Raw genomic sequence first — 11,995 nt, 5'->3', positions numbered from 1 at the left:
CTGCTTGACAAGGGAGGAGGCAACATTGAATGGGTGGTGAAGGAAACAAGAAACAAAAATCAGGTGGTTGTTTTGGGGGTTTGTTCGATTGCAGGGAAGTAAGAAATCAAGGTGTAACAATCGGGGATGTCTGGCTGCTGTTGCTCAGGAATCCTCATAGGGGTATTTGCAAGCTGCGATGTCTGAAGCAGAAGGGTGTTTGGGTGGTGCCACACGACAGGAAAAAGGGGGTTTCTGCCCCTTTGATGGTCGGAAAACTCCAATTCCGGTGGTGTCTTCTTCCACCCTGAGAGAGAGAGAGAGAGAGAGAGAGAGAGAGAGAGAGATGGAGAGGATGGAGTGAATTGTTGTAGAAGGAAGAGTGCAACGGAGGGTAAGATAATTTTGTTTCAGCTATTTGTGATCTAATGTAGATTTTTATGAGACTTTTGTGTATCAAAAGATTATGGAGTGATCTGAGAGTACAATGTATTGTATTATGGGTTTATGTTCATACATGTGGATGTTTTTGTGTGTGAGAAAACTGGTCACTATTCATGTATTTGGTTGAATTGCTATTAGGATCGATATGTATTAATAGCTTCTTTAGTGTCATGTACATGTGTGTGTTGTATAAGTGAGTTTGTGAAAATATATGTGTGACGAGTGGTTTGATTGAAATTTTAAGTCATGTAGTGGTTAGAAATTATTCATATCCATCTAATCAGTATGTTTCCATTAGATTTCAAGCATGTGGGTGTTGTTTGAAACTAATAAATCATGTCAAATACATATGAATTCATATACCAACAGCTGACATTATTTTTTTATGTGTATATAATATGTACCGGTCTAACCATAATTAAACATAGGTGACCGGTCAATGTCTTGTTGTGGTTCGACCCACATACAACCAACTTAGCTAAGGCGTTTGATAAAAAACCTTATGCTGTTTAAGCATTCGAGGGTTCGAGTTTACATACGTATATATGTATAACCTATATTTGTGGGTGAAGGAATATACTTAACCTAAAAGATTAAGCCCTAGTCTATAGTCATGCTTTCCTAAGAAGGTACAAGTTCGCTATAGCCAATAGCTCTGATAAAAATCAGTCACACCATAAGCTGCCGGCGGAAACGCCAATGTGCGTGACGTAAATCACTAATCACAATTAGTGAACATACAGTGACCAATACAAATATAATTGTCTATTATTATCTAAATATAAATTACATTGATAATGCCTTTTGCTAACTAGTGACACACGCTAACTATATGGCGTTTACAAAGATATAATGAAAATGATGGTGAATCCTTTGAGTGAAGACATCCAACCTGCTAAAAAACATGAGAATACATCCATTAAGATACGTCAAAAAAAAATTGTTGGTGAGTTCTACAAGTTTTGACATAATATATTTTTATAAATAAAAGTATTTCTGTAACGATTCTCTGCAGATTTTCGGAATATGTGACATTCAATCAAAAGTATAAAAATAAAATGAGTTTTAAAAGTGTATTTATACTCATTTAAAGATATTGTTTGCTCAAAACAAAAAGTAACCATTTGTAGAGTATATAAGTAAATCAAATTTATAATAAATCTTTACTGTTCTCATGACCAAAAAGGTTTTTTATATTAAGATTTTGAGTACCAATTTATGTAACAGAAAACCATATCGCTCTTTGTGAAAATATAAAATATCCGAATTTACTCTTGAAACCTTGCACAGGCATTCATATAGCTTATATGTAAAATTCATAGATTTTGTAAATTCGTGTCGTGGTATTAGTTAAATATTATCTTACTTGATTTAGAAATCTACACTTAACCAGTGGGGCAAAATCTTCCCACATAAGTATTGTGTTTGCGTGTAACAAAAAAGGGTTTATATCAATAACTTATTCATTGTAAGTTAATAAACGTCGTCCAGTCGTGTCACATGATATTAATTAAGTATCATATGATTTAATTTATGGTATTGACACTTATCATTTTGAATCACAAGCTATCCCACTACGTATAGTCTTATTCAACTATGATAATTGAAATAAAAACCCTATAAAAACCCAATATCGATTCTATACGGTAACAAGACAAACCCGTGATCTAGGATGAGGTCATAAACGAACTGTGACGAACACCTCTGCACTAGCACTTACAAGTTTTTGTGCTGAAAATCCATAACCAAGTTTGCTCATCCTCGGGGACTTTATCGTGTAGCAACGCCAATGCCTAAAATCGACTCGTCAACCGATGATTGTAGCTAGTAACCGGTGGTGGGATGTCAACCTATATAAGCATGCGATCCGAAACTTATACCTGGCGTTCCTCGTTCCAATACGAATTAACGGTTATGACACAGAGAAATTTCCAATCTGAAACTTATACCTGGCGTTCCTCGTTCCAATACGAATTAACGGTTATGACACAGAGAAATTTCCACTAAGATATACGATCTTAGAATTGTGACAAACATAGTCCATGCAACTTACGAAATGATCCTAACTCATAAAGCTTTCAAAATAAACGTAGCTTATATAGAACGTCCCGTGGGTATGATGGATCCTAACAATAGGTCTAGGCATCCTAATCGTAACTTCCCATTATAAGATATTCGACACCTATAGTTATTTGGTGTTAGGATTAATTATTGATTGGAGTCTTATGGTATTTGAGATTCCTAGGACTTAACACATTTTCAAATTTCATTATCTGTTGTAACGAAATTTGGACAACATAACAACTGTTTTGATAATATTTTTCAGGTTTCAACCAATATGAAACCAACAATACCATGGCATTTATAATTTAGGTGATTAATACAAAATAACAACCCTATAGTTATTTGCTGTTAGGATTAGTTATTGACTGGAGTCTTATGACTAAAGGGCCAATGGCCTAGCGGTATGGAGTGACCATCTCATATGAGAGGTCGGGAGTTCAAGTCTTGGTAGAGACATAGGTGGTTAATTAGAAGTAGATTACTTAGTTTGCCGTTTTTAAAAATAAAGACTGGAGTCTTATGGTATAAAATTATATTAATAAAATTTACATTCATTTTACATAACTTGTATGTATTAAAATTAAATTTCAATAATTTAAACTATTGATTATATATTTTCCAAGGCTGCAGAAATCGTTCGACGGTAGCTCGGCGGTAGACTGGGGTTAAAGGATTAATAGGGGACCATTAATTATGAAATTTTTTTTATTAAAAATTAATAAATATAACATTAATGTTAAGAATATAACTAAAAAATTTAAGAAATAATAAATATTTAATACACAATTTTATTTTTCTTTTCAATTTGTAACTTTCTTCTCTTAAGCATTTACTCAAACACTTAGCAAGCTTGTTACAAGTTTGATTCTCATAAGCATTTCCTCAAACACTTTCCATCTATACACAACTCTTTTGTAGCTCAGAGCTTTTCAATCACTCCTTCTAGATAGCTTATGACAACTTCTTTCACTTAATATTTCCTAGAGACAATAACAAGAAAATGTGCAAGTTTAAGAAGGTTGATCAAGTTTCTTAGAGGCATAAAGTCGAACACCTTAACTCCATCTTCAATAAGTTCAATTTTCTCATACATTGCAACCAACCCATTACCCACAAAAGCATCTGAGATCAAACCTGTCTTCACAGCCATCCCGTGAACCACCTGTCCACATATCAAAGTCAGAGCTCCGATGCAAGCTTTGATCATGTAAGGCAAGGTGAAATTATTTGGTATATGACATGTTACAAGAAACTAGGAAAAGACAAGAATCGGTTCATAACAGAGATTGTTTCTAGTTTATCCATTGATTATTGAGTTCCATTAATACAAATTCTGTTGGGTTTTAGCCATAAGAACTTTCCTATGTGCGCATGCAAAACCCTATTGCTTGGATCTAGGCTTTCTAATAAACATGCTTTTGAATCCTAGACTTCTAATGGCTAATTAGGTTAAACAACAACATTAAAACAGATCTAGAATCATACCTTTGAGTTCCTTGTTGATCTTCTTGTCTTGGAGCTTCTAGAGTCACAATTGTCACTCCTCTAATGGCTTACAAACACCAATAGCAAGCAAGATGATTTGGGAGAGAGGAGAGGGGATGGAATTCGACCAGAGGTTCCTTGCTTTAGGTTCTGAAAGGTTGTACACGAATTCCACATCCCAAGGGCCTATTTATACCTTTAGACTCCTTAAGGTTTTCACCCTAAACCCTAATTGGATAATCTTCTCTTAAGGCTATCCAAATCCATTCCATAGATATCCCTATGGACGATTTTGAGCTATCCTAAAGCTCTTAGAATCCGTCCAAAGTCCATCCTAATGGATTTATAGTCTAAAGTCTAACTATCAAACAATTGACAGTTTATACCCTCTTATTTAATTAATCTCTTTAAGTCACCAAATTAATACCAATTAATTTATGACTTATATTAATCAAATAGCTAAATATTATTCCTTATAATATTTACTCTCTCTCTTAATAAATCATCTTTCAAGTTGCTATGGTGAAGGCAACCCAAAAGGACCATGCACCACCGAATATAGTTATAGCCTTAGACACTATTCCAACAAATTCTAGTTCTCTATTTGTTCGAAAACATATCGTGAATCAGAGGGAGATCCACAAACGAAGTGAAACGCAACAAAAGACTGAACAATGTCTTTTGCAAGCGATTGAAACCCAACAGAAGACGAACAACTTCAAATTTTCTCCAGAACCTTTATCACGTAGAACAACCTGCATCGATCAGATTGAAATTAAGTGAATCTAAATTGTTGATTCCATAAGATAATTTTGATATAAGTAAATGTATGTAACCATTACCGGTATATTGATGTTTGTTTACAGGAAACGATCGACATAAGTGATAACAAGAAAAGTTACGAATGAATCAACATGATCAGATGTAATACGAACAACGATTGATTCCCTGCCGTGAATCGAATTAGCTTCAAGATCAATCAATTTTAATTTCTCCATATCCCGAATTCCAGAAGGGATTTCACCACTCAAATCATTAAAAGCAAGTGATGAAAATAACAAAGAAGACTCGACGGTAGGTTGCACCTGTATATATTCTATATTTGGGCAGGGGTTGTTCGATCGAGAGAGAAAGGTGGGGAAGAACGAGATGCAAAGTGGGGAAGAAAGAGACGACGCAAAGAATTGATATGAAACAATTAAAAGTTCCAAGCATATCGCTTGGGGATAATCGATGAAGGCAAAACTTACTCTATAAAAAGGGGAGCTAGCCCCTTTGAGAATCAAACCCAACAACGTTTTGGGCTAGCCGGCTCCTTTGAGCTACTGGATCTTTTAGACTCAGCTGAGCCGATTTTGGTATGATTTGGTGTTCGAGTTGGTCTGATTTAGTCTGATTAGGACCGACTTTGACCGATATTGACCAAAAACGACTAGCTAACCCTCTAACAACTATTCGTAGGAGGTTGGAGACTGTCAAGCGTTTAGGCACCGATTAATCGGTCGGATAGACCGATTTTTGAACACTAATATTTTCGTAATCTTTGTCTTTCCATCAAATATAGCAACGTACTTTCGGCATATACTAATACTTTTGATTTCATAATATCTTAACATACATATTAATAATCACGAAAACGAATAAACATACTAACTTTTAGCAATCTAATTTACTTGTATTGTTTATAAATGATTTATAAATTTTTTTATTGCTATTTAATAAGTTTTTGGCAATTAATAAAGTATGCTGCGATTTTGTGTATAAAATTTTAAAATTATCAACACTATAATCGACACGCATGTATTCTCCCTCAAATTTAAAGCAGTAAAAGGGGGGCCGTAGAAACTCACCCTTGAAGCGTGATTTGCAATCGTTCGAATTCGGTTTCTTTGAGAAGTTTGACGTGAGAAACCGCAAATCTACAATTCTTGAACCTTGAAATACTTTCGGGTCTATTTCGTAATAAATTGGTACTATCGGGGTCTTATTTGCAACTTTGCTAAGGTATATGAGTTTTTTGGTAATTTAATTAGATGGTTAGGACTTTTTTGGTAAGAAAAAAAACCAAATAAAGGGTTGATTTTTAATAAATGGAATCATTGTTTATGGATTGTGACTGATTTGATAAAGCTTTGTCAAGTGAGGGTTAGTTTTGTTTAATTTAAATACAAGTTTTGAGTTACCCTTGACTTTTGGCTGGGTCAAAATCGAAACCCGATTTCTGATTGAAGTCCCGATACAGTCGATCAAAAAGGCTCCAACATCACAAAGAGGCATCGTCTTTAAAGGGACAATGGACAAGGAATGGGAACGAAGGCAATGGACGAACACAGAGAGAGTAGAAAACACGAAGGCTCGTAGGCACAACTTCGTCGATCGACAGCGAGAAGGTTCATCTTCGGGGTTCAACTAGACTGAAGAACGAAGGGAGAAGCAGCGAAGATTCGATCGTTCATCGCTGGCTGTGTGAGGTGCGAAGGGAGGAGGTCCGATGGGGAGTCCGGAGGCCGTAAACAGAGGTAGCAGCAATTTGAGACCCTCGGAGCTCTGTGGTCGACGCGAACAGTAGAGAAGGAAAACCAGGGGAAAAGGGGGTATCCGGTCTTTGGCCGGTCATGAAGAGCATTAACGGTCGTCGATCAATGGGGTTTGCGATCGGTGGGGTGTTTGCAGTGGAGTTTGACGAGAAGAAGGGCAGGTATTCGGGTTTTGCGGTTTTCTTGAATATTACAGGTCGTCTTCCTCTTCTTCTTCTTATTTTGACTGTAAATTAATGCAGTTTAATCTATAGGTTTAGATCAGTGTTTGGGTTTGACTGCTTGACAAGGGAGGAGGCAACATTGAATGGGTGGTGAAGGAAAGAAGAAACAAAAATCAGGTGGTTGTTTTGGGTGTTTGTTCGATTGCAGGGAAGTAAGAAATCCAGGTGTAACAATTGGGGATATTTGGCTGTTGTTGCTCAGGAATTCTCATAGGGGTATTTGCAAGCTGCGATGTCTGAAGCAGGAGGGTGTTTGGGTGGTGCCACACGACTGGAAAAAGGGGGTTTCTGCCCCTTTGATGGTCAAACAACTCCAATTCCGGTGGTGTCTTCTTCCACCTTGAGAGAGAGAGAGAGAGAGAGATGGAGAGGATGGAGTGAATTGTTGTAGAAGGAAGAGTGCAATGGAGGGTAAGATAATTTTGTTTCAGCTATTTGTGATCTAATGCAGATTTTTTTGAGACTTTTGTGTGATCCTGACAGTACAATGTATTTTATTATGGGTTTATATTCAACACATGTGGATGTTTTTTGTTAGAAAACTGGTCAATTTCATGTATCTATTCATGTATTTGGTTGAATTGCTATTAGGCTGGATATATATTAATAACTTGGGAAAACTACAATAAAGTTTCTACATATTAGTCTCATAGTCGATTTAGTTCTTATAATTTTTTTATTCAACTAAGTCACAAATACCGGTAATCATAGTCAATTTAACTCTTTGATCCGGTCAATAGGTCATCCAACTTTCAAAAATTATATTTTTGGCCTTGAATTTTAAAATTTATTACCAATTTGGTTCAAAATTTATACTTTTAGCTCAGATTTTAAATTTTGTTACAAATTTGGTCAAAACGTTACCCTTTTTGCCCAAATTTTAGAATTTTATTATGTATTGTATTATGGGTTTATATTCATACATGTGGATGCTTTTTTGTGTGAGAAAACCAGTCAATTGCATGTATCTATTCATGTATTTGGTTGAATTGCTACTAGGCTTGATATGTATTGATATGTATTAATAGCTTCTTTTGTATCATGTACATGTGTGTGGTGTATAAGTGAGTTTGTGAAAATATACGTGTGATGGGTGGTTTGATAAAATTTTTGAGTGATGTAGTGGTTAGAAATTATTCATATTCATGTAATTAGTATATTTCAATTAGATTCCAAGCATGTGGGTGTTGTTTGAAAATAATAAATCATGTCAAATACATATGTATTCATATACTAACTCGTGTCATATTTGTATATGTATATAATATGTAATTATATGAATCGAGATTTAATAGATTATGAACTTGCCAAAATTGCAAGATAAGCCAAGACTTGGCTTTTTAATATCATATATGACATTTATCTAAAAATATGTTTATATATAGTGATTACATGATTATCTATTTGTCGTATGAAATTCGAATTTATAAAGCTTTAGCAATTACATATTAATTTTTTGGTGATTTTCGATTGGATCTTCAACGATAGACGATTTAAACAGTTTCAGTTGCTCTAAATGGTAATTATGAATATAACATTTTTAATATAGTTATTAAACATAAAATTACAAACAATTTGTCAATAATACACAATGTTTCGTGGTGGTTTGACCACCGAACTCTGACCAATTTTTCCAATTGTTACATAAGGTGAACGTGGATGATGTTCCGATTATGCGGGATTACCTCGATGTGTTTCCAAAGGGTTTGCCTGGGGTGCCTCCGGAGAAGCAGGTCAAGTTCAGGATTGATCTGGTTCCTGGTGCGGCTCCGATAGCTAAAGCACCGTATCAGTTGGCTCGTCCCACGATGCAGGAGTTGTCTACATAGTTGTAGGAGCTGTTAGACAAGGGATTCATTCGACCGAGAAGTTCTCCTTGGGGAGTATCGATCCTTTTTTTGAAGAAGAAGGATGGGTTTGATCATATGCGGATTGACTACCGGGAGCGGAATAAGGTAACAGTGAAGAACCGTTATCCACTCTCGAGGATTGATGATCTTTTGACCAGCTTCAGGGTGCATCTTGGTTCTCCAAGATTGATTTGCGATCGGGTTATCATCAGATGAGGGTTGGGGATGAGGATGTGTAAGAGACAACTTTATGGACTTGTTATGGTCATTACGAGTTTGTGGTGATGCTTTTTGGGCTCACCAATGCTCCAGCCACGTTCATGGATCTCATGAACCGCGTGTGCAGGACGATACTGGACCGGTCTGTGATTGTGTTTATCGATGACATATTGGGATATTCCAAGACTCAGGAGCAACATGAGGAGAACTTGAGGGAAATGTTGGAGATGTTAAGGAGAGAGAGATAGAGAGACTTTTCGCAAAGTTCTCCAAGTGCAAGTTCCGGTAGCGCGAGGTGCAGTTTATGGGGCTCCTTATCAACTAGAAGGGTATTATGGTCGATCCAGCCAAGGTCGACGTCGTGATGTAGTGGGAGGTTTTGAGGTCTCCATATGAGATTTGGGGTTTTCTTGGTTTGGCGGGTTACTATCGGCAATTCATATAGGACTTCTCCAAGATAGTTGCTCCATTAACCCAGTTGACAAAGAAGGCAGTTACATTTCATCGGGGCCTGAGCAGCAGACAACTTTTGAGACCTTGAGACAGCGGTTGTGTGAGGCACCGATTCTGAACCTGCTGGAGGGTGTCAAGCATTTTGTGGTTTATTGTGATGCATCGATCATAGGATTAGGGGAAGTGTTAATGCAGAGGGGTTACATTATCACTTATGCTTCGAGGGAGTTGACGCCTTATGAGGCGAATTATCCAACACATGATTTTGAGTTAGAGGTGTGGTTTTGGCCCTCAAGATTTGGAGGCATTACCTCTATGGGGTCTGTTGTACTATTTACACGGATCACAAGAGCCTAAGGTATCTGATGGACCAGCCAAATTTGAATATGAGGCAGCACCGGTGGTTGGATGTGGTGAAGGATTATGATTGTGAGATCCTTTATCACCCAAGGAAGGCCAATTTGGTTGTCAATGCTCTCAGCTGCAAGGTGGTCGCAACTCCGATCAAAGACATATGTATGAGGATGATCGCGATTACTCCAAAGTGAATGTATTGTGGTTCAGGTGGCATCCTTCGATTATGATAGCCATGGATTGTTGACTTTGTATCGACGGGTTTGGGTTCTATATTGGGGTAGTGTGCATCAGGTTCTGATGGAGGAGGCACATAAGTCTAGGCTCTCTCTCTCTCTCTCTCTCTATATATATATATATATATATATATATATATATATATATATATATATATATATATATATATATATATATATATATATGGTTTAATTGAAACCAATAAACCAATCATGAGCGTCGAAAATCATAATGATCAACGGCCATGGGAATGGTTGTAGATTTATACATTAGATGCATATACATTGGATTATACAACAAAACTCACCTCCATTTTTTGTGTAAATTTTTTTAAGCCATGTTTTTTATTGAAAAAAAACAAAATATATATCATTGTTCATTATATTTCATTTTTTTCCAAAGAGATCCATATTTATATATAAAAAGTATATTTTTCAAAAAAAAACCCACTTCGTTCATTTTCAGTATTTCGGTTTATTTTTATCCCAAAAATACTTAATATACAAAAAATCTTAAATTTTTATCCACTATTAATAAATATCAATATCGATTAAAAAAACACCCCGATCTGTTAGATTCACACTTTCAATCTGAACTGTAAATATTTTAGTTTTAACATTCACATTGTAAATCTGATTTACTATTTCAACTATTTGATTGTGACATCCCCAAAATCACGGCCAGAAAAGACCGGTTTAATTTATGCTTTTAAAATAATTTCAGAGTAATCCTCTGATTAAAACAGTTGCGGAATTTGTTCCCAAAACGAAATATGATAAAAATAAGATTTACCAAAGCATTTCTTAAAGAAATGTATTTTTCATTATATTACAATACTTGGGATGTCATGTTCCGATAAACAAACCAAAAGCATAAGCATTTCAATACAGACCTTACAACAGTTATTTACAACAACAGGTCTATAATCCAAAATATCCTGACAGATCATCCAACTTATGCTCTGGCGCCACTACCTGTAATACAAAGAAACTGAGTGGGTCAAGCTTGTGAGCCTGTTGAGCATATAGGGTTTTCAACCCACAATAAAAAATTAATTTAATTTCATCAACCAAAAATAACCCAATTACACATTCGCGTTATTCTCGCTTTACGTCCCTAAGATAACTAACACAAGGGACCTAGTCTAAGCATATTTCATCGGGGCAACAACACATGCATTCGGGGGTTTCCTAGCAATATATGTCAAATAAGGCAACCATGAGGGGAATGGAGTACAACGAATGAACACCCAAATTCATTAACACCTACAGGTGGCGAGCCTGCTAGCGTTCCACATGACTGTCTAGAAAAGTTTGTGGTCGTCATTTAAACTCCGCTAGATGACTAAATAAAAAACAACATCGAGGCCTCTCATCTGTTTATCACACATCAACTATCTACCCATGTTCTACCCAACATATTAATAGATAAAAATATCTATTCTTATACATAGTTTAAAACCTGTATAACATTCTCATTCAATACATATTCCAAACAACAGATGAGACACATCAACTATCTACCGATGTTCTACCCAACGTCAACAGATGAGACACATCAACTACATAAAAAACAACATCGAGGCCTCTCATCTATTTATCACACATCAACTTGTTGGAATAGTGTCTAAGGCTGCAACTATATTAGGCAAGTATTTGATCCGGTTGTGCATGGTCCTTTTGGGTTGCCTTCACCATAGCAACTTGATGGATGATTTGTTAAGAGAGAGTAAATAATATATGGTTATTTGATTAATATAAGTCATAGATTAATTGGAATTAATTTGGTGACTTAAAGAGATTAATTAAATAAAGGGGTATAAACTGTCAATTGTTTGATAGTTAAACTTTAGACTATAAATCCATTGGGATATGCTTTGGACGAATTCTATGAGATATAGGATAGCTAAAATCGTCCAAAGGCTTATCTATGGAATGGATTTGGATAGCCTTAAGAGAAGATTATCCAATTAGGGTTTAGGTTGTAACCCTTAAGGAGTCTACAAGTATAAATAGACCCTAGGGGTGAGGGAATTCGATACACCATCTAAAGTAGAGATACTCTGGCCGAATTCCTCCCCTCTCCTCTCTACTAAATCATCTTGCTTGCTATTGGTGTTTGTAAGCCATTAGAGGAGTGATATTTGTGA

Source organism: Lactuca saligna, chromosome 2 (assembly GCF_052625555.1).
Source record: "Lactuca saligna cultivar CGN05327 chromosome 2, ASM5262555v1, whole genome shotgun sequence".
Taxonomy (NCBI): Eukaryota; Viridiplantae; Streptophyta; class Magnoliopsida; order Asterales; family Asteraceae; genus Lactuca; species Lactuca saligna.
The sequence above is the reverse complement of the archived record's forward strand: the minus strand, read 5'-3'. Positions refer to the sequence as shown.